At 45.2% G+C, this 13,276-nt stretch overlaps 1 protein-coding gene across 4 annotated transcripts in view; it reads right to left on the reverse strand.

Moving 5' to 3' along the window:
• The window catches only part of LOC117580143 (palmitoyltransferase app), a 63,405-nt gene that overhangs the window by 27,295 nt on the left and 22,834 nt on the right, over positions 1 to 13,276 (reverse strand). For all 4 annotated transcript variants that reach the window (XM_034266447.1, XM_034266445.1, XM_034266444.1 and 1 more), the window contains exon 3: positions 5,165 to 5,198. The gene's annotated coding sequence lies outside the window, so the exon portion shown is untranslated. The remainder of the gene's footprint in view (positions 1 to 5,164; positions 5,199 to 13,276) is intronic.

The raw sequence follows: 13,276 nt of genomic DNA on the forward strand, positions 1-13,276 counted from the left end.
GTTTAACATATTTTTTGCATACTCGTAACAAAATAATTCTTTCATTTAGGTAAATTTCGCTTACATCTATTAACTCCTATTCGCATATTTGTCGAAATATGGAAAAATCTCCCATGAGCAAAAGAACATATTTCAGTCCACCTGCCGCCCCTAAAGGTAAGAACGGATTCATTAAATCGGCATATTCGATATTAATCGTCTGGCCTTTTAATTTGTATTGAATTAAATTTCTAAATGATCGAAATAAAATAAATTTAATAAAACATAAAATTGAATTCTTCTCGATTAATGTCTGTCTGTCCGTCCGTCTGTTGAGCGCCTGGTTCTCGGAGACTATCAGAGCTAGAGCCACCAAATTTTGCATCCAGATGGCTGTATGCTCTCACTGCTACAAGAGTTTTTTTTTAAATTTTGCCCCCTCCTACATGATAATTGATATTACTACCATATTATCTTCCAGAAACATATGATGTCTCACACACAGTTCCGTATTTGTTCCCCTATTGGGCATGATACTCATTCTAATACCAGCGACCATCTGCTGTTGGTTGTCAAAACCCCAACTGAATCCCAGCCTCATGCCCCTGCCGGCAAAGACGACGCCCTCAGCGTCCTCAAATCATTGGCCATGGTCATCTTTGTTGTCGTATGTGGTGCTCATGGGATTGGGCCTGATCGGCTAAAGTCGTTCCATCCTCGATCCCTACAAGATTCTGCACTTGCAGCCATCCGCCTCGCAGGAGGAGATCATGAAGGCCTTTTACACGCTGTCCAAGTTGCTGCATCCTGATGAGAGCGAAACGGGCAACGAGGCGGAGTTCATTCTGCTGACCACAGCCTACCGCCATCCAGGCGGCGCGCGGTTGTGACTGTGGGCGTTGCTTGATCGGCCAGATTGGCACAGTTCTACAATTTGGCCACACAGAGACTAAAATTCATTGAACAATGGCTGAAGATCAAATTTATAAAGAGTCAAACTGTTAATTAAGTTTCCTTGTTGCATTTTCCTGCTCTTTGACACTTGCTTTTTCAGTAAGTCCTGTGACGTTGCTCTCCCCTGCAGAGTTCCATGACCCACTTTTTGGGGGTAAATTGCCAATCGAATTTCCTCTAATTTGGCATCAATTTCCAATTTCCCCGATTCCTGCAGAGCACCCGCAGCACCACTCGGGGCAACTCATTAAAAAGTGAAAATCGAATGTCACTAAGCGAAATAATCCGAGTTCGTGCAAAGGTCCGTACACGAGGGGAGAGGGGGGTTCCTGTGTGGACTTCCGCCGCATATAAGCCATAAGCCAGTGTCCTGGCTACGAAAGTACGTGTGTCCGTGTGCCTTTGGCTCGTTGACCGGAATGCGGTTCATAAATTGGGTCATTTGCCGTAGAGAAAGCAGAGAAAGTCACTTGCATTTTCACTTTCAATAGCAGGTCGCTTGCACAGCAGTCACGTAGCGCCACGTGGCAGTCCCATGGTTCTTTCGGGGGGTTCAGGTTGCTATAATTTTGCTTTAACCTTATAAATTGGAAGATTGGAGGGCGGACAGGCGGATGGACAGACAGGCTGCCTCGATGCCATAATTTTGCAAACTTGCGTGCCACCAAAGCGACAGCCAAATGACACCACCAGCTGGAGCAGGCAGCAGGCACGGACGATGTCCGTGCATCCGCCAGCAAGCCAGTCGGAACCAAGAGTCGGCTTTCTCTCTCTTTCAGTGTGTGTGCCCCTCTCTCTTGGCCAAACAACAAGCAAAACTGACAAAGTGGCAGCCAGGGCACTTCCTTTTGTTTAAGCTACCCCGACACTGTCGGATGCTGTGGGTTGTGGGTGTTGCATGCATCTCTCTTTCTCGTTATAAATTGACCGCATTATTTTGCTCAATTTAACCTGAGCTTGCAGCAGGGGCAGCGCCAGAAAGAAGAGAGTGGCAGGCAGGCAGGGAGGTAAAGTTTTCAACTTGATATCCATAAGTGTGCAAGGCTGCCCCAGCGTTTCCGCTTTCGTTTCCTTTCCGCTGCTCAAGCCCATCTCCACTCTATTACCACTCCAGTTTCCTTTCCGCTGGCATTCGGCGGCTATCAGCGTTTCAGCCTTCGCTTTCTCTTTCGGTTGGCATAATTTTTTTTATTAGGTCACACCAGCACCAACCACTGCAGCCTACCACACAGCACACACACAGACAAACAAGATAAGTTGGGGGCATCACACGATGCATGTTGCATGTGCCTTATTTGGGGGATTGGGTGCGCAGAGTGCTGAATATTTTTGCAGCACTTTAATAGCCGAAAGTATTTAATTGCATTTTTTATGGCCCCCGCAAACGGCCTTGCCTCGCAACGGCTGCGAGGAGTTTATGAAATAAATGTCCATAAAAAAATTGATGATATTCTAGGAGCAAGTGGCGGGGCGGCACGGGACAGGGACTGGGCAGGGGCAAGGGCAGGCTCAGAAATCGCATAATTACATCTGAAGAACACTTGATACGAAAGCGAACCTGATGCCGCTGCTGCTGCCGTTGTCGGCCGGGCACAAAACTCATTAAGGAAAATACGCGATGGACAACTTATGGAAAAGAGGAGACTTTGGCGGACACTTCAGGCCGTCATTCAGGCCATTAATTCTGGAGCAGACCAGCAGACCTGTCGGGCCTAAGCCTCGACCTAACTAAAATTAAACGAATTTAAGAGGTCACTCAATAGAGTCCTGCATCGAGGGGTTGAAGGAAAAATGAATGGGAGTAATGCCTGGAGGCTGCTGCTGCACTTCGACAAATGAAGTTCGTTGCAAGTAAGGCCCAGTGGCGAGTTTCAACACGGGGCAAGCCCTCATAAATGGGGAACGACCCAAAGAGCAACAAGCGGCATCAGGCAGCAGACGGACAAGGGATAGAGATACCCTCAGCATTCATAACATAGCTTGTAAGCATTTTTTCATATTCATCGTTTGGGCAGGACTTCTCTCTCTCTCTCTCTCGCTCGCCTTATTGGTCGCCGCATAATGAAAATGCAAGCGGCAAAGAAAAATCTTCAGCAAGAGCAGCAGCAGAGAGCCCTGCCCAAAGTTTTTAATATAATTTGGAATTAGCCAGAGTGCCGGATGACCCGGTCCCTCTCTCTCTCTCTCTCTGCCTATACGCAGCGTGGGGCATATTTCGAGTCGAAAGAATTAGAGTTTGTACCACATTGTACCACAGATTGTCATGTGAAAATTAAAAGTGCAGACCCTGCTCCTCATAAATAACGATGCAAAAGTCTCCCAAGAAACTCTTTATTTCGGAGTTCGGAGAATGCAAATCAAGTTCAACCATTGGCCTATGCATTGATTACATCCTCAACGATATCCTGTGCCGGCTGGATCTTGTTCCTAGCCTAGTCCGCCCACCGGTCCATCATCCTGCCAGAGAAGAAAAACAGAGAAAAACTTGCTACGACTTTTCTGTTAAGTCGCATAACTTTGCATAAATATGAAGCTATTCAACAGAACTCCACAAAGCTCAAAAACAGCATGAAAACATTACACAAAACTGCCCTGAGACCCGCCCCCAAAGAGCGGCGAAGCCCTCCCCACACCGGGGACCCGCATCCACCGAGTCACCCAATGTCAGCGTCAGCAAGGACTACAAAAACGGTAAAACTATTTTACGCACATAGAAATGTATGTATGTATATTTATGCATAGATTGCGGGTCCGGGAATCCCATTTCATTTATTATATTAGCAAGAGCGACACAGCCGCAAAACTATACCAAGTGGAAGTTCAAACAAGAATTGGACTGCAGTTCTGAAAGGGTGACTATGAGAATACCCTGTAAAAACTTTAAGCCTAGCATTTCAACTGCTATAAATACAATGTGGAAATCTTGTAGTATTCGGATATGTCGGAGATGACAGAGTCTACACAGTCTTCAATCATTAGCATTTCTGATTTACTTATGCCTCAGTCGATACGCAAATTGAATATACATTGCTCCCCTCTGCCAGTGCCCCACTTAAGGGGCAGCATACAACTATGCAACGTCCCAATGACAGCGGCAACTTTTCCGATGACTGAAAAACTTTAACAGATTTGCATAAATTAAACGCAAGTAAACAAAACGTAGCAAAACCAAACGAGGAACAGAGGCAGGGGCCACCAGCCACAGGAGCACAAGCAAAGGCAGTGGCAGGAGGAGTCTCCATCCCTCCCACAGTCATTCATTTAACTGTCAATGCCGTTGTTATGCTGTGGTTCTGGCCACGGCTCTCGGTCTGCCTCTGGATTTGCAGATGGGACGCCGGCTGCTCGCTGAGAATTTATGAATTCATGGCGATCTTATGTGTAAGTACGTATAAATTTAATATATTTTTATGATTTTTTATGGACCTACGGCTTTGGAAATGGGCTTTAATTTATGCTTCCATTGTTTTTGCTACCGCTGAGGGCTGGAGCTCAGGCGACATTTGGGGAGTTTTCAACGACGACTACGATAAACTTCTATAAACTTCCCCGACACAAACTATATTGTTGTCGATGTATGTAAGTCCTCGCTTTTGTTGTTGTTGTACTGAAAAGTGTTTTGTTCCCCCCTCACACACTCACATATGCCTGTGTGAGCGAACTGCAGAGGGAAAATACTTCACTTTATCAGACGCGGGACGAGATTCGAGTGTCATCGTCAATATGCTCCTCTTCTGCGACGCGACTCCGGTTGACATGAGAGCGAACGAGTAAGCTTTCGGATACCAGGATACGTGGGTTATTTAGTTCATTGGCCGCCAAAGCCTCCCGACACTCCAAAGCCACTCTACCCGCCCTCTACAGTCCGAGAGCCATGTCACATGTCGAGAGTCGTCCAACAGAATGTTTGCTTATGCTTTTTCTGCTGCTACTGCTGTTGTTGTTGACGCTTGGTTATGGATTTATGGATTTACGACACTTTTGGTCGTTGCGGTTGTCAGTTTTCGGGTAAAAGTTATACTTTGCCACTGGCTTATAGTTGTGTCAGGTCAGGTCGGGGGTCAGGTCTCCAGCTCGTGCTCCTTCTCGACTAATCGGCCCTGCCCTGGGGACAGATTAGATCCGACTCCGTGTGTGTAGTGTGTCTCGTGTATCGGATACTGTTGCAGGTTGTTGAAATTCGACACGTCTGAACAGCCCTAAATAAAAATGGTTTGTCGATAAGGCTTACCTTGTGTTCGTCCGCTTGCGGTCTGCTCGCTGAACTGCAAATAGAGACAAGAGCAGAAAGAGTTTCCAAATAATTAATGATCGGAACGTGACATCAGCGAAGGAGGGTACTAGTGTAGTAAGTATATCATTTATCATGGAAATATTTCACAAAGAATTTCGTGCGCGTTTCCGCCCAAATGTTATGCTATTAATTCCGTGGCCCAGGACATGCGGAAACGGTGCGCTCTTCACCAATATTAATAATGCAACAGCTGGGCTGGGAGTCGGAGCCCCGCCGTATTTGTCAATAATACCCTAAAACCAATTATTTTCCTATGGAAAAACTATTAAATTACGTAATCGTTAGCGTTGGGATTGGAAGGCGGGTGGAAGCAATCGAAGGACGTGGACTGAGTGTTGATGGTAATTCAAACAGAAAATGCAATTAAATCAAAAATACATTTATGCGCATCCTCTAAACGGACACACACTGCAATGCACTGGCACTCCCGCTTGACACACAGAACATACACATACCAACATCCATATATATGTATGTACATATGTATGTAGTATTTATGGATGTTTATTTGGATTTCATAAATTTCACGCTTAAATTCTCGTATCATACCCTGTGGTCGTAGAATATAGTGCATCTGGGTATATTAGTTATGAATGCATGCTTGTACATATTCCCATATTGTTATTTGGGCTTGCACACTTTTACAATCAGCGTATTCCGCTACGGACCAAAAAATTATGGTGATGTCCGAATAAACGGCTGTGTTTCCCAGACTATTAGAGCTAACACAACCCCCTTTGGAAGCTTTTTTTTTCAGCATTATCGGAATAGCAACGGAATTTCATCGTCTGACAGTAGGTACATGAATCTGAGTACAGGGTATACTGTGGTCTTATTATTTTCGCTATGAAATTTCACTTTGTAGCCGTTTCCCTGGCTGGCGCTGGTTAATGCAAAAGCGAGAAATCACTGCAAATTCAATGAACCCGACATGGAATCGAGTACAGCAAAAGAGAGAGGGGCTATGTGGCAGGACAGGACACATCCGAACCGAGCTCTTGCAGCAAGCTGCACAGACAGTATGCCTTGTGTCCTGTCTACTGTATGCTGGATTTGTATCTGATGTTTTATGTGTGCAACGTCATGGTTACTCATCCATGCCCGACGGCCTGTCGTTGATGGGCAGCAGTCATAAGCCGCCGACCCAGTGTGGCACCAGTCGCCAGCCATTCAGCCATTCAGCCGACGCCATTTATTCATTCACTCTCCTCACATGTTTACTGCGAAAATATTTACATTGCTGGCGTATAAAAACTGCATAAATGTGATTACATTTTCATTGGCTTTTATGCCTCGTAAACCATCCCACGTTTCGGACAAGGGAATGGGCAAAAGGGTAGCTGAGTGGGAAGGGGCTTTCCGCAGTAGTCACGTAATTCGATTGCGATTTCAATTAGCGTAAAATGCGCAGCAAAATTACGGACAGGACATCCCATCCAATACGTAACGAACAACAAACGTAGAGACTTCAACTGACTCCGCGAAGTAGGCAGCAGCCTACATCCAGTGAATGGCTGACAATGTGTCATCTCCACACACTGATGTGACATAGAAAGTTAAGCCTCGTCCGGCCACAGAGTGCTATTCAATTAATAGCCAACTATCGATCAACTCTCGGATTGTTGGGAAATTGTTTGTCAGCTTACAGAATCAGATATCAGGATAACAGGATGTCAGGATATCAGGAATCGCCTGACAGGGAAAGCTCTCGGTGTCTCTTAACTAATATATCAGTAATTAAGCACTTCCGCAAGCAAATTGGATTTTAATTGAAGAGCATCGAGCTCTCTCTCGACGACCCTCCGCCTTGGTTTTGGAGTTTGCAACACAATGGAGTACCGTCCCGTTCCTCTAATTGGCATTTAATTGACTGGAGAAAACTTTCGACGAGACATTTGTTTATAAGCCGCACACACAGGAAACAAGAAGATAGAGACGAGAGACGAGGTGGTAGCACAATACAAGCACTTATAAGATAATTACGAATTGATGCTCCACCACCCAACCACTAGTCCGTCCTGCGCCAGAGGTAAGATGCAGGCAGACAGCTCAGTCGCGCTTACGGCACCCAAGGAGCCAACAGGACGCCATCTCCCACTTCAGTGAAAATCCGCTATGGTAAATGTTATCTCTGCAAACATTTGACAATCAAAAATGCTCAAGCCATTGTTTAAAATAAAAATCGAGCAGCAGCTAGTCGCCGAGCAGCAATGGAAGGATAGCCACGAACCGTGGTCGCACAGCTGGGATCCTGGAAGGTAAAATTCTTTAGAAATCTTTTAGATAAAGATAAAAATAATTGTATGAACCGGTTTGTGAGGCAACATTTTTGGACATAAATAAGAAATATTTTAAAACAACAAGAGTATCTATTCAGTAGTATGGCGTATCCACTGTGCAACGGCGTCTCAAAATGACTGTGAGTGCCACCACCACCTTCTTGGAGGACAAAGGCAGCAAGGGAATGGGAATGGTAGAGACAACAAATGGCACAGCAGCAGTCAATGGCATCCTCGAGGCGACGGCATCCTCCTCCTGCTCCTCCAGACGAGGCGAGGTTAAGTTGACAAGAGAATGAGATTGCATTCTGCCATTCTGTCGCTGTCTCTGCTGCCCGAGTTCAATTCATTTCCACTTGAGCAAATGCACGTCTTCTAGATGTCGCTACTTTTGGCCATAGCCAAAGGATACGCCTGCCATCCCAGCAAAAGTAGCTGCAAAATGCCGCCCCGGGGTGCACCTACAACTGGGAATCGAGTCGAGTAGAGAGCTCCTGCTGCTCCTGCTCCTGCTCCTGTCGAATTTTTTGCCTTGAAAGCGTTCAGCTCTCATCCCCGCTTGTTTGTTCAAGATTTGGCTGCTACAGTGTGAGTGTGTGTATGCTGCAAGTGCTGCAGCATCATCAAATTTCGGTTGGGGCAGGCACGAGTGGGGGAGTGCAGTAGCGTGGGAGTGGAGCAGCGGGGGCCTCAAGGATTGTCGCCCTGCTGTTGACACTGTTGACATTTTACAGTAATGAAAGTGATTATTGTCAAGGGTCGTCGACAAACAGTTCCTGAAGAGAGTCCTTTCCTACTGCTAGAAATCTTTCTCTATCTCGCTCTCTGGCCATTCGGCTTGGCCTTTATGGCACTACGCCATTATTTCGGCTAACCACGTTTCCAATTTGCAAAATGCTCTTATAACACAACGACGAAGACTCCGACGAGGACGAGTACTAATCATACAATCCGATGCGGAGGCAATCTCGCGAGAAGGAGAGGGCGGAGACTAAGAAGAGAGGCTGTGCTGTCTGGCCTGTCTGTCAGGTTTCATTTGAAAAATGCGCTCATCTGGTTCCCTATGCACTTCACCTGGCAGGTGGCAGGGGCACGTGGCAGAGAGACTGTCATTTGGCCCTGCCAAAATCGTAAAGGCTGAAATTTAGGTTAATTGATAATTGATAAAAGCCGCTGCCTGCCTTCGCTCCTCTCTGTTGTGTGTCTGTCTCAGTGTGTGTGTGCGACTCGACTTAAACTTTGGCCCGTGAAAATTTAAAGGGAAGGGAAGGCACTCACTGCAGCTGCGGAGGGGCAATGAAAACGAGAATGGACGTGTGAGACGCTTCTTACGCGTCACAAGTTTTATACCCGGCACTCAGTACTACATCTGCACCTTATCGGTGTTTTGTCAAATTTTACATTTTTTCTTCATCTTTCATCTACATCTAAAACACTTCTCACACCAACACGCTCCGTTAGCTCGATCCCCTTCCCTAGACCCACACACTGCAGACTCGCGGCAGACGCAGTGGCCTCACACAGCAGAAGCAGAGTGTGAATGAGAGAACGTGAAAAAAAAACAAATATAAGCTGCGGGACGGGGTGGGTTTAGCCACTGCAAATTAATTTCCTCATTGTGACTATAATAATGATCCAATCGGATCCAATCGGTGATCTGATAGATATGGTCATTCCCTACGGAATGGCGTTTTTAGTTTTCTTTTATCTTCATTTTTGTAGCTTTTGTAGGTTTTCGCCCTTTTGCGGGCGCGGAAGGGGGCTCATTTTTTAAATACACTTGTAACAGTGTGAGCGTACAGCCATCTGGATGCAAAATTTGGTGACTCTAGCATTTATAGTCTCTGAGGTCCAGGCGCTCAACAAGACGGGCGGACAGACGTCCATACGGACGGACAGACAGATATGGCTCAATCGACTAGGCTAATGATGCTGATTAAGAATATATATACCTTATGGGGTCGGAAACGATTCCTTCTGTGTTGTACATAATTTGTGAACAAATACAGTATACCCTATTTTACTCTTCGAGTACCGGGTATAATTAGCAAAGCCCTCAATACTCGTAGTAGTTTCGAGTGGAGGGGGAATAGGACTTTGCCACTAGAATTAGGTCACAACAGTTGATCCATAAACGTCCCACCCCATTCTGCCCTCTCAAATGAACACGCAAAGGCCACGCACACAAATCATTAATAATGCACACACGACAACACAACGTACAACCGACAGTGACTAGCAAATTAATTGATGTAACTATTTAAGGCTCTACTCTGACACCGAGGGAATCGAACCCATGCGCTGGGCAATTTCTCCGGAACTCAGTGCCATTGTCCATCATTTTGTAAATGCCTCAAGTCAAAATAGTCGTGTACATTGCGGAAATGTCTGTGGCAAATAATCTCCCACACACAAGCATAACCAAAGTCCGATACTCGACACTCGACAATGTTCCCTTTTGTGAGGTTTGAACTGACAGACACACGCAAAGGAACAAGGTGGAGGGGGAAGTCTCTGCTAAGATGGGGAATACTTGCAGTGAAATGAGAACTCCCCCAGGCCGTCAATGGGAGATTGAGCTCAAGAAATTGAATGGAATTGATAATACATTTTAGTCCGGCCAACTGCCGCCAAATGGCATATGCTTTTTGGCTTGTGGCAACAGATAAAATATAACAAAGGGATTACCCGGACTAAAAAATACATAGACAATCGTGTGGGATAAAACGAGAATTTGGTTAGATACGCATAGCATTGCATGACCCCTGTCCCTCTGGCTCACCTCATAATTAATAACTAAATTCAATCCGAGTATAGGTTGCTTTGTCTTTGCGTGCTCCTTTGTGCCTTAATCAACATTAATACTGTATACAATATGTACAGTCAATCCCATAAAATTATCTTAACTCAAAGGGAATGGCAGATAAATCTTTTTATAAGCTAAATCTTTTCTTGAGCTAAACAATTAATTGAAATCGATAGAATTTAATATTATAAGTTCTATAATAATGTTCTAAGCCGATCTTAATTCGAGGATCTGATAGATATGGCCATTCCCTACGTAACTGAGTTTTAGTTTTCTCTTATCTTCATAATTTTATTTGTGGGAGATTTTTTAGCTTTTCTGGGGGCGGACGGGGGCGTGTCGAAATTTTAAAAACTCTTGTAGCAGTGTTAGCATGAATGCAAAACTTGGATGTACTAGGTTGTCTCTGAGTATTAGGCGCTCATCAGAACGGACAGACAGACGGACGGGCGGATAGACAGAAATAGCTATTTCGACTCGGCTATTGATCCTGATCAAAAATGGAAATGTTTCCTTCTGCCTGTTACATTTTTAGACTACAAATACAGTAAACCATTTTTACTCTTCGAGTACCAGGTATAGGAAACACTCCTAAGCGCAAACTTATATCATACATTCCGTTAAAAAAAAAAAACAAAAAAATATATAAGCATTAATATTTATGTATAAAATATTTTATTAATAAATAACGCATTTTTTTACTGTTCCCCATTTTTAATCTTTATACAAAAATGTGTTGTCAAAGCTAACTTTTGTTCGCTTATTTTATTTATATAGTTTGCAGCTCAAATAATATTAATTATGTCTAATTGTTCACACGGAATAACTCTCAGTATACCATCATGCGATACAAATGAAATTGAAATTGTGTCTCGTGCTGAACTGAAACGTACGTACATGCATGTGTATGTACTCACACTGGCAGAAGGCGGCAGGACTGTATTTCCGTACAGGAGTAAATCAGGACGTGCTACACATAAACTGCATTAGGCGCCTGCAGTTGGATGTCAGTTGGCAGAGCCGCTCCCAAAGCGTTTGTCCTGCAACCACCTGCAACGTGTCTAATGGCCAGGCTTTTAAATGTTACACGCTGTCCGTTTGGTCCCTCTCGTCGGCATAGGCTGTCCGTATGTCCCGCTCGTCGGAGTCAACAGAGTTGGCTTTCAAAACAATCGAGTGACGACACGGAAAATTAGTTTACGCAACCACTGCCAAGAGGCAGCTAGCAGAAGAACCTAGGGTCCTCAAGGAAGGGGCACTGAGCAGGGTATTCTGGCGAATAAAGAAGCACGTGAAGGAGAAGCTGTGCTAAGTCAACTCGATGCCAGTCAATCAGGCGGAAGGCACAAGAAGGAGCAGTCGAAGGAAGGTCCAAAGCCGTGCCACTATAACTTTGCCAGCTCACGTGATGTGTGTGTTGGTGGCAGGGGACAATGCCAAGAGAGTGGCAACTTCTGACGGGGCAGCTGCTGCTCCAATTGTTGGCACTAACTTGGCATCGTTCGTTGTTGCTTCGTGCCTCTTGCCCCGTGCATCGGTGCCATTCAAGTGGATTTGCTTTATATTTTCACTCTTTTTGTTGAGCTCTTTTCCCTCGTTTTATTTTTCACTTTTCCTTTGAAACAAAATTGTTTTTCTTAGCTGTTGCTGCCGCACCAACACGCACTTGCAACTTGCAACTTGCGCCAGTGAAGAGAGCTGGGTCGCGTCCCATGCCCTGCATCCCCTTGCAAAAGTCACTTAATTGAGTGCAAAGCTGGGGGAGATTCAGTACGCGGATTTAACTTTTCAAAACTTGAATTGATTCAAAACTTTCTTTGTTCGCCGGAGCACATAATGGATAAAAAAAGGAGGGAGGAGGGTACGATGGAGGATTGACGGAGGATGAAGCCAACGAGCCCTGGGTATTGACAGAGTTCTCTTTTAACCAAGTTGATTAATGTCGGGCCACTGCGCAAATTAGAAAAGGAGGGACCGGAACAGACGGACAGAGAGCCAGAGAACGAGAGCCAGAACCTGGTCCAGTATCAGAATCAGAGCCAGAACCGGGCCAAGTTGCCATTTCATTGTGCTTACATATTTTTTAATGGCTGACTAATTAGCAAACTGCCATCGCATTTAGCCTGTCTCCACCGGATAAAGTCTTTCTCCCCTATTCCGCCGTAAACGCAACTCTCGGCAGACTCCAGAGTTAAGAGATATTTCAGGCTAATAGCCGCACGGGCGGACTCTGCAATTTATGGTTATTTGGCACATACACACAGTGCCTCACACACAGCACACTCCCAGAGTGCAATCGCTTCTGTGTGTCTGTGCCTGTGTTTTTGTATGTGTGAGAGAGACCGTGTACTGACAACCGGACAATATATCGATGTACAAATTAAACAGCAACCGGAACAAACAAGCGACTGGAGCGACTGGAAGGACTGAAACAAGGCACGAGGCGAGGCACTGATCTGCAGCTGAAAAGGATGCCGAGTGCAGGCCAGAAAATAAACTAAAACGAGATGGGACGTGTGAGACGCTTCTTAAGCGTCACAACTTTTATACCCGTCACTCAGTACTACATCTGTACCTTAGCGGTTTTTTGTAAAATTTTACAGTTTTTCTTCATCTGTCATCTAGCTTTAGCTAGCCCCCCTTCCCTAAAGCCAAACACTGCAGAGTCATGGCAGAGACAGAGACGAGGCAGCGGCCGCACACTGCGCGAGGCAGTGTGAATGAGAGAATGTGCAAAAAATAAATATAAGCTGTGGGACGGGGTGGGTTTAGCCACTGGAAATTAATTTCTTCATTCTGGCTCTAATCGGTTCCAATCGGATCCCAATTTTGTGATCTGATAGATATGGTCCCTCACTACGGAATGGCGTCACTACGGAATGGCTTCACTAAATATAACTAAGGCAAGTGGAAAAATGGCTTCCAGTCGAATACTATGACTAAAAGATACCCTCTACTCTAAAC

This window comes from Drosophila guanche, unplaced genomic scaffold (genome assembly GCF_900245975.1).
Source record: "Drosophila guanche unplaced genomic scaffold, DGUA_6, whole genome shotgun sequence".
NCBI lineage: Eukaryota > Metazoa > Arthropoda > Insecta > Diptera > Drosophilidae > Drosophila > Drosophila guanche.